A 20,852-nucleotide genomic window follows, 5' to 3' on the forward strand; every position below is an offset into this window, starting at 1 on the left:
TTACCTTTTTAGGCCATTTATTTTATCTAATAACTTATACATAAAATTTAATTTTTACTCAGTCAAATAACATATACAACCTCTAATTTCCACATAGGATAAGGTCCCTAGTTCAATCTAATTCCCATCTCTTCCTCTGCTACCTGCTATATTTTGTTGAAATCATTTAAAATTTTGATTTCAAATTGCTTTTGATTTTTGTGTTCTACTTTCTTAGGAATCATAATTCTTAACCACTGCTTTAAGCTTCAGTTCTATATTATTACTTGTAACAAAACTGTGTTTTGGTGTTTGCTAATTGATCATGAATAATTTGCATATCTCTCATTGGTCCTTTATTAATTTTTAATTTTACTAGAAGGCTTGAATAGTACTTTCAAAATGATTTTGTAGGCAATAAATTTTCTGACTTCTAATGCAAAACAACAGAATCAATAGCCAAGACAATCTTGAAAAAGAAGAATAAAGCTGGAAGTCTCACACGTCTTGATTTCAAAACATACTATGAATCTATGGTAATCAAAGCATGTGGTGTGGGCATAAAGACAGATTTATAGTCCACACAAGGTAGACCAGAAATAAATCCTCAAATATATGGTTAAATCGTTTTCCGCAAGGGTGCCACACATGGCCTCGCATAAATGGCCAAAGGTTTTCCACAAGACCATTCCATGTGGAAAGGACAATCTTTTCAATAAATGGTGCTGGGAAAACTGCATATCCACATGCAAAATAATGAAGTTAGACTCTTACCTAACATTGTATGTGAAAATTAACAAAAAATGGATCAAAGACCTAAATGTAAGAGCTAAACCTATAAAACTCATACAGGAAAATACTGAGGAAAAGCTTTGTGAAACTGGATTTGACAATTATTTCTTGGGTATGACACCACCAAAAGAACAGGCAACAAAAGGAAAAATAGATAAAATGGACTTCATCAAAATTAAAAACTTTTGTGTACCAAAGACACTATCAACAAAGTGAAAAGGCAACAGAATGACAACAACAATTCTGGCAACAGAATGACAGAAAATATTTGCAAATCATGTATCTGATAAGGGATTAATATTCATAACATGTACACAACCCCTGTAACTCAACAAGAAGAACCTGAAAAAACGGAAAGATATCCCATGCTTATGGATTAGAAGAATTAATATTGTTAAAATGTCTGTATTAACCAAAGTGATTTACAGATTCAATGCAATTCCCGTCAAAATACCAATGACATTCTTCACAGAAATAGAAAAAAGCCTGAAATTCATATGAAACCACAAAAGACCTTGAATAGCTAAAGTGATCCTGAGCAAAAAGAACAAAGCTAAAGGCATCATGGTTGTGTTTTCAAATGATACTACCCATCTATAGTAACCAAAAGAGCATGGTACTGGCATAGAAACAGACACATCAACCAATGGAACAGAACAGAGAACCCACAAATAAATCCACACACTTACAGCCAACTCAGTTTCAACAAAGGTGGCAAGAACACACACCGGGGAAAATACAATCTCTTTAATAAATGGTGCTGAGAAAACCAAATGTCCATATGCAGAAGAATGAAACTAGATCCTCATCTCATCATATACAGAAATCAACTCTAAAATGGATTAAAGGCTTAAATGTAAGACCTAAAATTATGGAACTACCAGAAGAAAACATTGGGGAAACACTTCAGGACATTGGTTTGGGCAAAGATTTTTGCATAAGACCTCAAAAAGGCAACAATAGAAAAATGGGTTTATATCAAGCTAAAAAGATTCTGCACAGGAAGCGAAACAACTAAGTGAAGAGACAACCTAGAGAAAGGGAGAAAATATCTGCAAACTTCCATCTGACAAGGGATTAATAACCAGATTATATAAGGAGCTCAAACAACTCAATAAAAAAAACAAATAATCTGATTAGAAAATCGGCAAATGACCTGAATAGATGTTTCTCAAAAGAAGACATACAAACAGCCAACAGGCATATGAAAAAATGCTCAATATCACTAATCACCAGGGAAATGCAAATTAAAACCACAATGAGATACCATCTCACTCTAGTTAGAATTGGCTATTATAAAAAAGACAAAAAATAACAGATGCTGGTAAGGATGTGGAGAAAGGGAATGTAAATTAGTACCACCATTATGGAAAACAGTATGGAGGTTCCTCAAGAAACTAAAAATGGAACGACCACATATCCAGGAATCCCACTGCTGAGTATATATTAAAAGGAAAGGAAATCAGTATATTGAAGAAATAGCTGCACTCCCATGTTTATTGCAGCACTGTCTGCAATAGCTGAAATGTAGAATCAACCTAAGTGTCCATCAATGGATGAATGGATAAAGAAAGTGTGGAATATATAGAACAGAATATTACTCAACCATAAAAATAATGGAATCCTGTCATTTGCAGCATCATGGATAGAACTGGATGTCATTATGTTAAGTGAAATAAGCAAGGCATAGAAAGACAAATATCGCCATCTAGCATTAGGTATATCTCCCAATGCTATCCCTCCCCCCTCCCCCCTCCCCACAACAGTCCCCAGAGTGTGATGTTCCCCTTCCTGTGTCCATGTGTTCTCATTGTTCAATTCCCACCTATGAGTGAGAATATGCGGTGTTTGGTTTTTTGTTCCTGCGATAGTTTACTGAGAATGATGATTTCCAATTTCATCCATGTCCCTATAAATGACGTGAACTCATCATTTTTTATGGCTGCATAGTATTCCATGGTGTATATGTGCCACATTTTCTTAATCCAGTCTATCATTGTTGGACATTTGGGTTGGTTCCAAGTCTTTGCTATTGTGAATAATGCCGCAATAAACATACGTGTGCATGTGTCTTTATAGCAGCATGATTTATAGTCCTTTGGGTATATACCCAGTAATGGGATGGCTGGGTCGAATGGAATATCTACATATGTTATGCCATATATATTGACTACACGGATACAATTTGTATGTAATTCCATTCCCAAAAGGCATGGAGGAGGCAATGCATCTTATACTCAATTGCCACCAAAGAGCACAAGAATGAATGTTTCAGTCCAGACACTGACACATCCCCCTAAATTTTCAAAGCATGGCTTGTGGCTTCAGCCCCCTGATTCCCATTCCCTGTAATGGAAGTCAGGTGGCAAAACTGTAATGCAAACTCCTTGGAAATCTAGAAGACGGCATAATGATGTTCTTTGTTTTTGCTATGGAAACATTTATATGGGACACAGGTTCAACTGTCCATGAAATGATGCACTAATCTCCAGAGTTCACAATGTAATTTGGAGTATATTTTCTTCTCCATGTGCATGCAATTGTGAAGGTAATTGCCACCCTGAAGGTAAAGAATGCCAAGTGTCCCTCTCATAACACACAGCTACATTCTGAACTATCTCAGAGCCAGATATTCCCTTTTTGCCTCCAGAGAAAAAGTCCAGGGAACTAGCTTGCATCTAAACTTTTTGCATGCAGCCTTTCTGGAGAACACCCAATCTTTCCTTGACAAGGCTTGTTGGTTTTCATAAAGTAGTTTGTTAAATAATCAGTTCAATCTCTGGCCTGAATAACAACATTGATTAAACACAATAAACCAAAAAAAAAAAAAAGAAAGACAAATATCGCATGTTCTTACTCAAATATGGGAGCAAAAAAAGTGGGTCTCAAAGAGGTGGAGAGTAGAATAGTGTTTACCAGGGGCTGGGAAGGGAAGTGGGGAGGAAGAGAAGTTGACTAATGGGTACCAACATGCAGTTAGATAGAAGAAATACATTCTTGTATTTGATAACATAGTAGGAAAATTATAGTTAACAATAAACTACTTCCTGGGTCCCTTTCTTCGTTCACATTTTTTCCCTCAGGAATTTTCAAAATTCCTGTTCTCTCCTGGCTCCACTCAAGACCCAGCTCAAATGCCATGTTTGTCACGAAGCTCACCTAAGAACAGCCTTTGACCCAGGGGTCCTGTTTCCCATGCTGGACTTGGTCCCCTGCCCACCTCTGGGGTGTTCACTCCACGGATGTGCAGTCCCCTGGCTGAAAGAATGAAGGATGCCCACCCCCCACCACTAACAACCCTCACATACTTGCACTGGGACAGACACTTTTCCTGGCTTTATCTCTTGGTGGATGGCTTTATCTCTCAGTCTTCCTAAAAGCTTCAAGAGAAGAGTGAGTTTCTAGGAAATGGGCTTTAATTCACACAGTGATCACTCGGTCTGTCTCTCAGGAAGGTGCAGGAGAGACGCTCAGGCCAGGTGTTCATCTCTGCCTCAGGCCTGCTGGTAAGCGGTTTTGTTTATGGTTCCCTAATGGAATAAAAACTTACAGCATGTCCTGGCCAAATTTTCAGGAAATTTAAATTCAGGAGAAGTCTGTAATAACTTCTGGAAATAAAGAGGAGAGTCTCTTTTTTTTGTACTGTAAGATACTGTAAGTCCAAAATATGTCCGTAATGAATTATGTAAAGATCTGGAAGGCTGAAGTGCTTCTCGAAATGCCAATACCTCTAGAGGGAAATGCAAGAAAATAGCCATTGGGTAAAATAAGTTCGGATCCACAATAAAACAAAAGCGAGGGGTAAGGCTATCAGCTAAACTAAGGGTGGGATGAATGCTTCCTGCACATTTTAATCCTGGGGAGAACAGTGGTTTCTAAAACAAAACAGGCATTTTAGACCTGTATTCTGGCTCTGAAATGCAGAATGTGGCTGGATTGGATGTGGTGATGCCAGGCAGACACACCCTTCTCAAAGCCCCCAGTGCTGACAGCGGGCCCAGGGAGTGTGCTAACGCTGTGGACACACCGCGTGTCTGGGGCGCTCCAGGTGAGAGCAGAGACCCAGGTCTGTAAGGTGCATGTGAAAGCCCAAAGAGGCTGTTCTAGCTGAATCCTCCTCTCCATCCGGCCCCTTGGTGTCACTGAAGGCCAGCACACACGGGAAACCCATCAGCCGGGCCTGCCCAGGTCTGGGATCAGTACCAGCCATGTCCCCTACTTGCCTATGGTCTAAAAAGTCACCACGGCTGCTTTGTCCCTGCATCACCACGGGACTTGGGCTGTTTCAAAGGTCGTGGTGAAGATGAAAAGGGACCTCTGAAGATGCTCCAGGGACCCAAAGGACTCACTGCTCTAAGCTGACACTATTGTAAAAATACAAGGCACTGAGAGGGGCTCAAGATGAAGGCAGGACTACAGGACCAGAGATGCTTCCAGGACTGACTGCTGGGAAACAGCAGGTACAAAATGAGCAGCAGCTACCCAGCAGGGTGCCAAGTGACCTTAGTGACCCCGGAGTGGCGCTCAGAAGCCAGGACACTGCCCTCACAGAGCCAGTGGAGGGGCCCACGCAGCGCAGGTGTGTGAAGGGTCAACAGGCACTGGCATGTTCTCTGGCATCCCATGGCTGGGGGCCTCCTCCCTCAGGCTACCTGGATCCTGGGCTCTCACCACTCTCCTTGTCCCCCAGTCCTACCTAGGTTTTGCTGTCTTCTTTCATTCAGTTCTCCCTCACCCTGTCATAACACCCCTCCACCCTTCACAAGCCCAGATCCCCTCAACCCCTCTTCCCCCAGGAAACCTTTGCTCATCATTCAACCAAAAAACTTTTTGTAACACCAGTTTACTTTATTATTATCTACTCTCAGCAAGTTTCAAGAATTTTTAAGGATACATCGTTACAATAGTTACCATGTTATAATAGTCCCCATATATCCCTTCAACTTATTTATCCTGCCTAAATGAACTTTGTATCTTTTGACCAACATCTCAACCCACCCCACCTCCCCCAGCACCTGGCCAACACCATTCTGCTCTCTGCTTCTATGAGTTCACCTTTTTCGGATTCCACACATAAGTGAGATCATGCAGTATTTGTCTTTCCGTGCCTGGCTTATTTCACTTAACATGATGCCCTCCAGGTTCATTCTTGCCATACGTGACAGGATTTCATTCTTTTTATCACTGAATATTATCCATTGTATTTATACCACGTTTTACATTTTCTTTTTTTTGTTTTTTTTGAGACAGAGTCTTGCTCTGTCGCCCAGGCTGGAGTGCAGTGGCGCGATCTTGGCTCACTGCAAGCTCCGCCTCCTGGGTTCAAGCCATTCTCCTGCCTCAGCCTCCTGAGTAGCTGGGACTATAGGCACCCACTACCACGCCTGGCTAATTTTTTGTATTTTTAGTAGAGACGGGGTTTCACTGTGTTAGCCAGGATGGTCTCAATCCCCTGACCTCGTGATCCGCCCACCTCAGCCTCCCAAAGTGCTCGGGTTACAGGCGTGAGCCACCGCCCTGGCCACGTTTTACATTTTCTTTATCCATTCATCTTTGGATGAGCACAGGGTGGTTCCATGTCTTGGCTATTGTGGATAGTGCTGCAGTGAACATAGGAGTGCAGGTAACTCTTTGACGTACTGATTTCATTTCCTTTGACTATATACCAGCAGTGGGATTGCTGGATTACATGGTAGTTCTAGTTTTATTTTACTGAGGAGCTGCCACACTTTTTCCGTAATGGCTGCACTAATTTACATACCCACCGACACTGTACTAGTGTTCTCTTTTCTCCACACTTTCACCAACACGTATCTCTTCTCTTGTGGGTAACAGTCATCCAAACAGATATGAAGTGATTGACATTTCACTGTAGTCAGCTAGCAAAACGTTTTTATTTGCATAAAATCCAGATCCTGCACAAACCAGCAACATTTTAATGAGCACTTACTATGCTAGGAGTTGTAGGCCACGAGGCAGAAATAAAGTTGAGTGGTTTTGCTGTCAAGAGCCCTGTAATCTGAAACAGGAGACAGACCTGGAGACTGACACCTGCAGCTCAGTCCGCTCCCTGGTGAACGCCTGAGATGCAGAGCAGCCCCAGTCCAAGAGAAGTCACGGCTTGTCTTGTCATTTTCCTCCGGGGACAGGGAACTCTTCAGAGAGAAGGAGATACTTGGCTTGGGCCTTAAACCCTAAATAAGAGTTCCCAGAAGGGTAAGGAGGGCAGAGGCCTCTGGTGTTTGCTGAGGGCCTATTCTGTGCCAGGCCTTCACTAGGCAGGCACTGCTAACTTCTCTCAGGTAAATTCTCTCACACACCTGAGGAAGAGGGGCTCAGGCACACACAGGCCTGTCCTTCTACTGCCCCACGGAGGAGAATTTTCCGCGGAGAACCTCCAGTGCAGACATGGGTTGGGGGTGGGTGGCCTGCACATGAAGGAGTCCCCTGTGCAGGTGGCTGGGGAAGGATTTGATGTAGCTGCGGGTGTGAGTGACAGGGCACAGGGTTCAGGGGGGCACAAGGGGCTGGGGGTGGACAGGCAGAATGGGCTGTCCGTGCAGCACCATTACAGAGAACTCCTCTCCACAGAGGGGCAGCCGCTGGCATGCTGAGGCCAGCAAGGGCTCAGGCCAGAAGCGCATTTTGAGCGTGCCTGCTGGCAGCATGCTGGGGACTGCCAGTCTGGCAAGTCACAGACAGCACCTAAATCTGCTGAAGGGAGAGGGTCTCTGCAGCTCTCCTGCAGTTCCCTCTGCTCTGAAATCTTGGCGCCTTCCCTGCACTAGGGCAGAATCTGGGCCCATCGCCTTCTCGCCATCTAGATGATGCCTGTGTGCCTCTGCACCTGGGCCCCGTGTCCTCCATGGACTGTGCCTGCTCCACTTCCTCCCACACCTGCCTGCATCCCTCACCAACATATTACACATATTTCACTCCATCCCAGTGTGGGAGCTGGCCCTTCAGCTCCAGAGAGACCTCAAAGGGCCTGTGTCCCAGTGCTCAGAGGCACACGTCCTGGTGAGAGGTCAGACCCAATGGCTGCTGATCCACCACCCAGATGACTCAGAGGGACTCAGAGGCAGTAAGAGGAGTTCCCATGAGTAGCAGCCTCTGTCGCCCAGATGGGGGTGGGCGCCCACTTGGAGGGCCTGGGGCCAGGTGTCTGCAGCCTTTCAGAGCAAATGCAGCCCGGAGAGGAAAACAGGGAAGGAATGGGGAGTCCAAGCATCTTGTTACTCAGCAAAAGCTGCCTTTGTGCCCAGGCATCAAGGTCAGGGAGAGGAGACTGCTGCTCCGTCGCCTGTCCTGGGTGTGGGGTGGCCTCTGCTAACTTCTTCCCTGGGGGAACTATAACTCTAAAATGTGTTCAAGTTTCCCAAGAGAAAGAGGGTGCTGGCTGCTCACCTCTGCCTCCTGACCTCACTGTTAACCCAACTTCTCAGAACCAAGATAAATCATCCCTTTTTTAGCTTCTACTTGCTTTCAATTGCCTAAGCACAACCAACATTGCATTTGACCTGCACGCCAATCCCAGGGCCCAGTGACATGTCCAGGTGACCTGGGATTTCTCGAGTGGACTCTTCCCCTCCACCTGCCTCCTTCCCTAGGCGGCCCCTCCTCACCCTCAAGTTTAATGCTGCTAACTCCTTAGAAAGGCCTTCCTTGGCTGCCCTTTATGAATGATGTTTCTCAACCTTTGCTGTCACTCACTCACCCACATTACTTTCTGTGGCGTTAGCAATCACCCTGTCAATCTGTTTACTCGCATGCTGTCTGCTGAATCTTGCTAGGCTGCTATCCCATTCAGGTTGTGACCAGGGTCCTCCTGAAGCCCGGCCTCCAGGGGGCCACAAAGACCCAGCGTCTGTGGTTTTAGGCTCAGGAGCCACAGAAGACAAGGGTTTCAGAAGAATGAGACTTAGAGCTACTTGAGGTTCAGGAGGTGAAATTGAAAAGATTCTTCTACCTGACCTTGAAGCGGAAGAGGACATTTCTGAGTGTCTCCTTGCACCAGGCATGCACCATATTCTCTACGATTATATTCTCACAACAACCCCGTGCTGCAAGGGCTAGCTAGCATGCACACCTACTTAAAGACCACCTCTCCTGAGCCCAGAGGAGTCAGACAACCTGCCCAGGGTCACACAACCAGTCACCTGCAACCTGAACAGCAAAGCCAATGTGCTGTGTTAGCATTATGCCACTTCTCGAAATGTGCTGAGATGTGAACAATGCTTTATCCCAGCTTGAAGACACTGGTGACCTTATCTCCACAGCTCCTGAAGCCCCAGAGGCATCTCCGCCATCTAAAAAGTCATTCCCTGATAATTGAGCCCATGGTCCTGCTACTGCTCCTCATCAGGCAGCTTCACTGACTCCCACCAGGACAGCAGCCAAGCATTGTTCCTTCCTCCAACTACACACATTCTTTCCTAACCCTTCCCTCCCCACCAAGGATATTTTCTATTTCAAAATCGTTAAAATTATGCTAGTGACAATTCCATCTTTTATTAAATATAATTTTTTTTCAAACTAGGAATGGAAACAGTCCCTTATTCTCTGGTTATTGGTTCAAATTTTCACATCAAAGCTAAGCAGCTGAAACACATTTTACTCTAATATCCTGGCATTTATCCAACTTGGTCCCTTTCATTTATGTTCCTTCCCTGGTATCATGACCTGTTGATACTTCTGCAAAGAGACCAGCAAGAGGGGCCCCAGAGAGTCATCCCTCCACCCCAGCTCTTCTGCTTCCAGTTGACCCAACCCATGTGGCACTGACAAGCCTGAACAGTGGTTCTCAAAGTGGAGCCCCTGGCCCACAACATCAGCATTGTTGGAGACTTGTTAAAAATGCAAGTTCTCAGGCTCCACCTAGACCTGCTGAATTGGAAGTGGGGGCACTGCCCAGCAAGCTGTGTTTGCACCAGCCCTCTGGGGTGGAGAACCACTGATCTAAAGGCTACCGAGGTCTGGGCCCCAGCCTCTGCTAATAGCTTCATCTTCTCTCTTTCTTCTTAGGCAGTCTCAGGAGCACATTTGTTCTCATTTCTCAGGAGAGCCACCTTTCACAGTTATCTCTTTGCTGCCCTCACACCTGCAAGCTCCTCCTGTCTAATCCTTTCTACTCCCAGCTTGTTTCAAACACACCCGGGGGGCCTCTTGTTGTGAAGGTATCTGCCCTCCTGTCCCACAGAATCAGTTCCTGCCTCCCTTCTCCTGGTGGTGTTGCTTTGGCAGTGTACTTATTCTTTTTGAGCATCACATTGCCCTTTTTAAAAATAAGAGTAATGGTACCTATTTAACAGGATGGTGATGAGGACTTACTGAGATAACATTCGTAGAGTGATGTGCTAGGAGGGTTAATTCCAGCAGGTCTGAAATTGGCCTGAGCTGCTTTGCTGAAGTACGAGACATTCTGCATCAAACTATGAAAGGCAGTGATTAATGCTTTTTTTTTTTTTTTTGAGACAGAGTCTCGCTTTGCCACCCAGGCTGGAGTGCAGTGGTGCGATCTCAGCTCACTGCAAGCTCCACCTCCTGAGTTCACGCCATTCTCCTGCCTCAGCCTCCCGAGTAGCTGGGACTACAGGCGTCCGCCACCATGCCTGGCTAATTTTTTATAGTTTTAGTAAAGACGGGGTTTCACCATGTTAGCCAGGATAGTCTCGATCTCCTGACCTCGTGATCCGCCTGCCTTGGCCTCCCAAAGTGCTGGGATTACAGGCGTTAGCCATCGCGCCCGACCAATACTGTTGCTTTTACCCGTGGGTCCGAGGTGAGTTTCAGGGTAGGTTCTGCCTGTTTGTCCTCATTGTTTATGGATGACTGTGAGACTGATGTTTTGCACATGTTTGGGGAGGGGGCTCTGATGTTAGAGCTGCTCATGTAGCAATAATGCGCTTATGTGACCAGAAGGCTGCAAAAAGCCCCACTGAGACTCCACTGGGCTGCTTGGATCTTAGGTGTTCCTTCCTTGCATGGGTACGTGGTTCCGAGAGAGAAAGCACATCTGGCTCAGGCCTGCAGAGGGAAGACTACTGGAGGCAGCCCGTATCGGCCTCCGTGTGTCCACACTGCTCGCTGTGAGGCAGCCTTTGGATGCAAGGCAGATCCTTGCCTTCATGCTTGTTGCTCTATCACATCCTTTCTTGTCAATAAACCACAGACTTGTGAGCATTGTTCTTCTGGGCCCTGTGAGTCTTCTTCAGCAATCGAATCTGTCTGACTGTGCTGTTAGTGGAAGTGACGTTACAGGTATGTTTCCCTCTGCATCATTAACAAAGAAAATTCCCCGCTGAACCGCTCACAATAATTGCTGTCCACTTCTTTCTTCATCACTTACTGCATTCTCTGCACTCTCCTATCCCCTGCCTACATCTGGATTCCATCCCTACCACCTGACTGAAACCACAGCCACAGAAGTCACCCCCTGCTAATGACGGAATCACTGACCTTCTAGCTCTTAGTTAACACAGTGGTCATGCTGCCATTGTGAACTGTTCCTTATACATGGCACCATCGTCCTTCATCTCCCCACGACTTCAGTTTGTCTCACTGATTCCTTTTCCAACAAACTATGGGTATTCTCCCAACCTTGTGCTTGGCTTGGCTCTTTCTGTTGGATAACTGATTTATACTCACTAAATATTCATAACACCTGTGTTCAGGTGACTCCCAAGTGGCCCTCTCTAGTCTTGTTCTCTTTTCCACCCTTTGCCCTGCTCTCTGATGGGATGTGCACTTATACGTCTCACAGGTACCTCAGATTTCTTAGAACCAAACCTGCCTTCCTTGCAAAACTTACCTGTTCTTCAAGTCAGTCAAGACTGAAAAATTGAATTCTCCCTTGACTTCGCCCTCTCCATCTCAATGAGTTCTGAACTTCAGATCTCTTTCTCTGTGAATCAGTCTTTCTCTTTTCCTCTATCTCTTTCTCTGTATCTCTCACTCCTCACCTCTTCTTCCCAATTCGGGAAATCATAAAATCATGATATTCATAGAGAATGGCCTTTTTCTGTTTTCCTTGTCCCTTGTATGGATGCCACCATCACAGGCCACCTGATGTCATTCAGTGGTGTAAGAATATGTCTTGAGGATTTTCTTGAGCCCCCAAACCTTTCTCACTCAAAGGTGTGATGAGAAAAAGATACCTGCATCATAGTCTCAAAGTATCTCCTGCAAGATATTTACTAATGACAAATGGAAAAATGGTAACTTTGCACTAGAGAAACCTGACAGATAGCACCTTAGTCAAGGGACCAAGGTCAACATGCCAGTATAAGACATATCAATAGCATGTGCACCAGCAGATAAACAAGCAGAGCACATCAGCCATCTCCTTCGCCGTAGTGCACAGCCTCACCTTGATCTAGTTGTGAGAAAATATCAGACAAACCCAAATGGAAAGTCATTCTACCAAATAACTGACCAGTTCTCTTCAAAAGTATAAGGGTAATGACAAGAAAAGACTGAGGAACTGTCGCAGATTAAAAGTGACTAATGAGACATGATAACCAAATGCAGTGTAGGACCTAGATTGGATTCTAGAACAGAAAGAGGACATTAGTGAGAAAAGTAGTGAAATTTTTGTAATGATGTTGGTAGAATAGTTAACACGGTTGTGTCGATGTTAATTTTCTGGTTTTGATAATAGTACTGTGGTTTCGTAAAGTGTTAACATTTGGGAAAACTGGGTGAAAGGTAAATGGGAACTCTAAACTTTTTACAATTTTTTCCTAACTTAAAAAATTATTATTTAAAATAAAAAGTTTTAAAAAGATGACATAAATGATCAATATCTGGAATGAAAAAGGAATATTGGCCCTGCAGGCATCAAAAGGATAATAAGGTAATATTATGAACAATTCTACATATATAAATTTAGCAACTTAGATGAAATGGACCAATTCCTTGAGAAGCCCAAACTACCTTAATTAATCTAATATGAAAGCAGTCATTTGGATAGTCCTACAACCATGGAAAATTAAATTCAGAATTTAAAAGCCTCCCCCAAAGAAATGTCCAGGCCTAGATGGTTTCACTGGAGAATTCTACCAAACATTTAAATATGAATTAACACCAGTTCTACTGTCTCTTCCAGAAAACAGAAGAAATGAAAACACTTTCCAACACTTCTGTGAAGCCACAATTACTCTGATACCAAAACCAGACAAACCCAGTGTAAACAAATAAAACTATAGACCAATATCCCTCATGAATATAGATGCAAAAATCTTTAACAAAATATTACTGATGGGATTCATCAATATTGAAAAGTAATTATATACCATTATCAAGTGGGGCTTATTTTAGAAATTAAGTCTGGTTTGATCTTCAAAAATCAGTCAATGTAATCCACCATATTAACAGACTAAAAAGAAAAATCACATGATCACATCAGTTGATGAAGGAAAAAAATTCATAAAATTCAACATCCCCTTCATGAAATAAGAATACTTTCAACTTCACAAAGAGCATTCACAAAAAACCTACAGCTAACATCATATTTAATGGTGAAAGAATGGTTTTCCCCTAAGATTGGGAACAGGCAAGGATGTCTGCTCTCATCACTCTTATTCAGCATAGTGCTGGATATTCCTGCCAGTGCAATCAGGTGAGAGAAGGAAATGAATGGCATGTATATTAGAAGAAAAGGAGTAAAGCTTATTTGCAGATGACAAGATGTCTAATGCAGAAAACCTCAAGGACTCTGAAAACTTTTAGAACTAAGAAGTAACTACGGCAAGGTCACATGACACAAGGTCAACATAAAAATCAGTTGTATCTCTCTGTAATATCAATGAACATGCGGACACTAACATTAAAAATATAATTCTATTTATAATCATTCAATAAAAATAGTTATAAATCTAACAAAATATGCATAGGACTTGTATGCTGAACACCATAAAACATTAAAGATATCAAAATCTACTAATTAAATAAATGTAGAAACACACTGTGTCCACAGATTGAAAAACTCAATACCCTAATGATGCCAATACTCCCCAAATTGATATATAAATTGACAGCCAATTCCTGTCAAAATTCAGCAAGATTTTTAATAGATATAGACAAAGTTATTGTAATATTTATATGGAGAGGTGGAAGAATTAGAATAGTTAAAATAATTTTGAAAAAGAAGGATAAAGTGGGAAGAATCAATCTAGTCAATTTTAAGGTTTACCATATGACTACAGTAATGAAGACTCTGCAGTACTGGAGAAGGAATAGAAATATAGATTGATGGAACAGAACAGAGAATCCAGAACTGATTTTTGACAGAGGTGAAAAAGCAACTTGACAGAGGAAAGATGGTCTTGGCAACAAATGATGCTGGAACAAGGGACAGGCATAGGCAGAAAAAACAAGAAAAAAAAAAAAAGAAAGAAAGAGACTTGACCTAAGTCTCATACCTTGTATACAGTAAAAATTAACTCAAAATGGATCACAAACTTGAATGTAAAATATAAGACTACAAAACTTTTTGAAAATAAACATACGAGAAAATCTTAGGGATTTAGGGTTAGGAAAGAAGTCACTACTAGACTTGATACCAAAAGCATGATCCATAAAAGTAAAAATTGATAAATCTGAAATTTTTGTTCTGTGAAAGTGAGTAAAAAGACCAGCTACTGACTGGGAGAAAATATTTGCAAACCACATATCTGACAAAGGACTACTATCTAGAATATATAAAGAATTCTCAAAACTCAACAGTTAAATCCATTAGAAAATGGGCAAAAAACCACAGAGAGACATTTCACTGAAGAGAAGGTATATATGACAAATAAGCACATAAAAATGTTCAACAACCTTAGCCATCAAGGAAATGCAAATTAAAACACAATGAGTTATCATTACACATCTATCAGAACAGCAAAAATAAAAAACAGTGACAACACCAATAGTTGACAAGGACGCAGAGAAACGGATCACTCACATGCTGTTTGTGGGAACGAAAATGACACAGCCACTCTGGAAAGCAGTTTCTCCTAAAACTAAACATAAAACTACCATGCAACCCAGCAACTGGATTCCTGAGCACTTATCCTAGAGAAATGGAGTCTTAGTTCACCCAAACACCTGTATAGGGATGTTCATAGCAGCTTTCTTCATAATAGCCTGGAACTAGAAATGATCCAGAACCCTCAAGGGGTGAATGACTAAACAAACTGTGGAATGCCCATACCATGAAATACTACTCAGTAAGGAAAAGGAATGAACTCTTGATAACCACAACAACTTGGATGAATATCCAGGGAATTATTCCAAATAAAAAAATCCCCAAATTACATATTACATGATTCCATTGATATAACATTCTTAAAATACGAAATTGCAGAAATTGAGACAGACTAATGGTTGCCAGAGGTTAAGAATGAGGTCGAGGGAAGCAGCCAAGATGGCCGAATAGGAACAGCTCCGGTCTACAGCTCCCAGCATGAGCGACGCAGAAGACGGGTGATTTCTGCATTTCCATCTGAGGTACCGAGTTCATCTCACTAGGGAGTGCCAGACAGTGGGCACAGGATAGTGGGTGCAGTGCACCGTGTACGAGCCGAAGCAGGGCGAGGCATTGCCTTGTTCGGGAAGCGCAAGGGGTCAGGGAGTTCCCTTTCCTAGTCAAAGAAAGGGGTGACAGACGGCACCTAGAAAATCGGGTCACTCCCACCCGAATACTGCGCTTTTCTGACGGGCTTAAAAAACAGCACACCAGGAGATTATATCCCACACCTGGCTCAGAGGGTCCTACGCCCATGGAGTCTCGCTGATTGCTAGCACAGCAGTCTGAGATCAAACTGCAAGGTGGCAGCGAGGCTGGGGGAGGGGCGCCCGCCATTGCCCAGGCTTGCTTAGGTAAATAAAGCAGTCAGGAAGCTCGAACTGGGTGGAGCCCTCCACAGCTCAAGGAGGCCTGCCTGCCTCTGTAGGCTCCACCTCTGGGGGCAGGGCACAGACAAACAAAAAGACAGCAGTAACCTCTGCAGACTTAAATGTCCCTGTCTGACAGCTTTGAAGAGAGCAGTGGTTCTCCCAGCACACAGTTGGAGATCTGAGAACGGGCTGACTGCCTCCTCAAGTGGGTCCCTGACCCCTGACCCCCGAGCAGCCTAACTGGGAGGCACCCCCCAGTAGGGGCAGACTGACACCTCACACGGCCGGGTACTCCTCTGAGACAAAATTTCCAGAGGAAAAATCAGACAGCAGCATTTGTGGTTCACGAAAATCCACTATTCTGCAGCCACCGCTGCTGTTACCCAGGCAAACAGGGTTTGGAGTGGACCTCTAGCAAACTCCAACAGACCTGCAGCTGAGGGTCCTGTCTGTTAGAAGGAAAACTAACAAACAGAAAGGACGTCCACACCAAAACCCCATCTGTACATCACCATCATCAAAGGCCAAAGGTAGATAAAACCACAAAGATGGGGAAAAAACAGAGCAGAAAAACTGGAAACTCTAAAAAGCAGAGCGCCTCTCCTCCTCCAAAGGAATGCAGTTCCTCACCAGCAATGGAACAAAGCTGGATGGAGAATGACTTTGATAAGCTGAGAGAAGAAGGCTTCAGACGATCAAACTACTCCGAGCTACAGAAGGAAATTCAAACCAAAGGCAAAGAAGTTGAAAACTGTGAAAAAAATTTAGACGAATGTATAACTAGAATAACCAATACAGAGAAGTGCTTAAAGGAGCTGATGGAGCTGAAAGCCAAGGCTCGAGAACTACGTGAAGAATGCAGAAGCCTCAGGAGCCCATGCGATCAACTGGAAGAAAGGGTATCAGTGATGGAAGATGCAATGAATGAAATGAAGAGAGAAGGGAAGTTTAAAGAAAAAAGAATAAAAAGAAACGAACAAAGCCTCCAAGAAATATAGGACTATGTGAAAAGATCAAATCTACGTCTGATTGGTGTACCTGAAAGTGACGGGGAGAATGGAACCAAGTTGGAAAACACTCTGCAGGATATTATTCAGGAGAACTTCCCCAATCTAGCAAGGCAGGCCAACATTTAGATTCAGGAAATACAGAGAACGCCACAAAGATACTCCTCGAGAAGAGCAACTCCAAGACACATAATTGTCAGATTCACCAAAGTAGAAATGAAGGAAAAAATGTTAAGGGCAGCCAGAGAGAAAGGTCAGGTTACCCTCAAAGGGAAGCCCATCAGACTAACAGCGGATCTCTTGGCAGAAACTCTACAAGCCAGAAGAGAGTGGGGGCCAATATTCAACATTCTTAAAGAAAAGAATTTTCAACCCAGAATTTCATATCCAGCCAAACTAAGCTTCATAAGTGAAGGAGAAATAAAATACTTTACAGACAAGCAAATGCTGAGAGATTTTGTCACCACCAGGCCTGCCCTAAAAGAGCTCCTGAAGGAAGCACTAAACATGGAAAGGAACAACCAGTACTAGCCACTGCAAAATCATGCCAAATTGTAAAGACCATCGAGGCTAGGAAGAAACTGCATCAACTAACGAGCAAAATAACCAGCTAACATCAAAATGACAGGATCAAATTCACACATAACAATATTAACCTTAAATGTAAATGGACTAAATGCTCCAGTTAAAAGACACAGACTGGCAAATTGGATAAAGAGTCAAGACCCATCAGTGTGCTGTATTCAGGAAACCCATCTCACGTGCAGAGACATACATAGGCTCAAAATAAAAGGATGGAGGAAGATCTACCAAGCAAATGGAAAGCAAAAAAAGGCAGGGGTTGCAATCCTAGTCTCTGATAAAATAGACTTTAAACCAACAAAGATCAAAAGAGACAAAGAAGGTCATTACATAATGGTAAAGGGATCAATTCAACAAGAAGAGCTAACTATCATAAATATATATGCACCCAATACAGGAGCACCCAGATTCATAAAGCAAGTCCTTAGTGACCTACAAAGAGACTTAGACTCCCACACAATAATAATGGGAGACTTTAACACCCCACTGTCAGCATTAGACAGATCAACGAGACAGACAGTTAACAAGGATACCCAGGAATTGAACTCAGCTCTGCACCAAGCGGACCTAATAGACATCTACAGAACTCTCCACCCTAAATCAACAGAATATACATTTTTTTCAGAACCGCACCACACCTATTCCAAAATTGACCACATACTTGGAAGTAAAGCTCTCCTCAGCAAATGTAAAAGAACAAAAATGATAACAAACTGTCTCTCAGACCACAGTGCAATCAAACTAGAACTCAGAATTAACAAACTCACTCAAAACCGCTCAACTACAACTACTGGGTACATAACGAAATAAAGGCAGAAATAAAGATGTTCTTTGAAACCAACGAGAACCAAGACACAACATACCCAGAATCTCTGGGACACATTCAAAGCAGTGTGTAGAGGGAAATTTATAGCACTAAATGCCCACAAAAGAAAGCAGGAAAGATCCAACATTGACACCCTAACATCACAATTAGAAGAACTAGGAAAGCAAGAGCAAACACATTCAAAAGCTAGCAGAAGGCAAGAAATAACTAAAATCAGAGCAGAACTGAAGGAAATAGAGACACAAAAAACCCTTAAAAAAATTAATGAGGGGGAGGAGCCAAGATGGCCGAATAGGAACAGCTCCCGTCTACAGCTCCCAGCGTGAGCGACGCAGAAGACGGGTGATTTCTGCACTTCCATCTGAGGTACCGAGTTCATCTCACTAGGGAGGGCCAGACAGTGGGCGCAGGTCAGTGGGTGCGCGCACCGTGCGCGAGCCAAAGAAGGGCGAGGCATTGCCTCACTCGGGAAGCACAAGGGGTCAGGGAGTTCCCTTTCCTAGTCAAAGAAAGGGGTGACAGACGGCACCTAGAAAATCGGGTCACTCCCACCCGAATACTGCGCTTTTCCGACGGGCTTAAAAAACAGCGCACCAGGAAGTTATATCCCGCACCTGGCTCAGAGGGTCCTATGCCCACGGAGTCTCGCTGATTGCTAGCACAGCAGTCTGAGATCAAACTGCAAGGCGGGAGCTAGGCTGGGGGAGGGGCGCCCGCCATTGCCCAGGCTTGCTTAGGTAAACAAAGCAGCCCAGAAGCTCAGACTGGGTGGAGCCCCCCACAGCTCAAGGAGGCTGCCTGCTTCTGTAGGCTCCACCTCTGGGGGCAGGGCACAGACAAACAAAAAGACAGCAGTAACCTCTGCAGACTTAAATGTCCCTGTCTGACAGCTTTGAAGAGAGCAGTGGTTCTCCCAGCACGCAGCTGGAGATCTGAGAACGGGCAGACTGCCTCCTCAAGTGGGTCCCTGACCCCTGACCCCCGAGCAGCCTAAATGGGAGGCACCCCCCAGCAGGGGCAGACTGACACCTCACACGGCCTGGTACTCCAACAGACCTGCAGCTGAGGGTCCTGTCTGTTAGAAGGAAAACTAACAAACAGAAAGGACATCCACACCAAAAACCATCTGTACATCATCATCATCAAAGACCAAAAGCAGATAAAACCACAAAGATGGGGAAAAAACAGAGCAGAAAAACTGGAAACTCTAAAAAGCAGAGTGCCTCTCTTCCTCCAAAGGAACGCAGTTCCTCACCAGCAACAGAACAAAGCTGGACGGAGAATGACTTTGATGAGCTGAGAGAAGGCGGCTTCAGACAATCAAATTACTCCAAGCTACGGGAGGATATTCAAACCAAAGGCAAAGAAGTTAAAAACTTTGAAAAAAATTTAGAAGAATGTATAACTAGAATAATCAATACAGAGAAGTGCTTAAAGGAGCTGATGGAGCTGAAAGCCAAGGCTCGAGAACTACGTGAAGAATGCAGAAGCCTCAGGAGCTGATGCGATCAACTGGAAGAAAGGGTATCAGCCCTGGAAGATGAAATGAATCAAATGAAGCGAGAAGGGAAGTTTAGAGAAAAAAGAATAAAAAGAAACAAGCAAAGCCTCCAAGAAATATAGGACTATGTGAAAAGATCAAATCTACGTCTGATTGGTGTACCTGAAAGTGATGGGGAGAATGGAACCAAGTTGGAAAACACTCTGCAGGATATTATTCAGGAGAACTTCCCCAATCTAGCAAGGCAGGCCAACATTCAGATTCAGGAAATACAGAGAACGCCACAAAGATACTCCTCGAGAAGAGCAACTCCAAGACACATAATTGTCAGATTCACCAAAGTAGAAATGAAGGAAAAAATCTTAAGGGACGCCAGAGAGAAAGGTTGGGTTACCCTCAAAGGGAAGCCCATCAGACTAACAGCGGATCTCTCGGCAGAAACTCTACAAGCCAGAAGAGAGTGGGGGCCAATATTCAACATTCTTAAAGAAAAGAATTTTCAACCCAGAATTTCATATCCAGCCAAACTAAGCTTCATAAGTGAAGGAGAAATAAAATACTTTACAGACAAGCAAATGCTGAGAGATTTTGTCACCACCAGGCCTGCCCTAAAAGAGCTCCTGAAGGAAGTGCTAAACATGGAAAGGAACAACCAGTACCAGCTGCTGCAAAATCATGCCAAAATCTAAAGACCATTGAGACTAGGAAGAGACAGCATCAACTAACGAGCAAAATAACCAGCTAACATCATAATGACAGGATCAAATTCACACATAACAATATTAACTTTAAATGTAAATGGACTAAATGCTCCAATTAAAAGACACAGACTGGCAAATTGGATAAAGAGTCAAGACCCATCAGTGTGCTGTATTCAGGAAACCCATCTCACGTGCAGAGACACACATAGGCTCAAAATAAAAGGATGGAGGAAGATCTACCAAGCAAATGGAAAGCAAAAAAAGGCAGGGGTTGCAATCCTAGTCTCTGATAAAATAGACTTTAAACCAACAAAGATCAAAAGAGACAAAGAAGGCCATTACATAATGGTAAAGGGATCAATTCAACAAGAAGAGCTAACTATCCTAAATATATATGCACCCAATACAGGAGCACCCAGATTCATAAAGCAAGTCCTTAGTGACCTACAAAGAGACTTAGACTCCCACACAATAATAATGGGAGACTTTAACACCCCACTGTCAACATTAGACAGATCAACGAGACAGAAAGTCAAGAAGGATACTCAGGAATTGAACTCAGCTCTGCATCACGCGGACCT

The 20,852-nt window shown here is 43.5% G+C and overlaps 1 protein-coding gene across 2 annotated transcripts in view; it reads right to left on the bottom strand.

Annotated features, from left to right (window-relative positions):
• Positions 1–20,852, bottom strand: part of OTUD7A (OTU deubiquitinase 7A) — a 402,045-nt gene that overhangs the window by 208,597 nt on the left and 172,596 nt on the right. The window lies entirely within an intron of this gene.

The sequence above is a fragment of the Pongo pygmaeus genome, chromosome 16, assembly GCF_028885625.2.
Source record: "Pongo pygmaeus isolate AG05252 chromosome 16, NHGRI_mPonPyg2-v2.0_pri, whole genome shotgun sequence".
Taxonomy (NCBI): domain Eukaryota; kingdom Metazoa; phylum Chordata; class Mammalia; order Primates; family Hominidae; genus Pongo; species Pongo pygmaeus.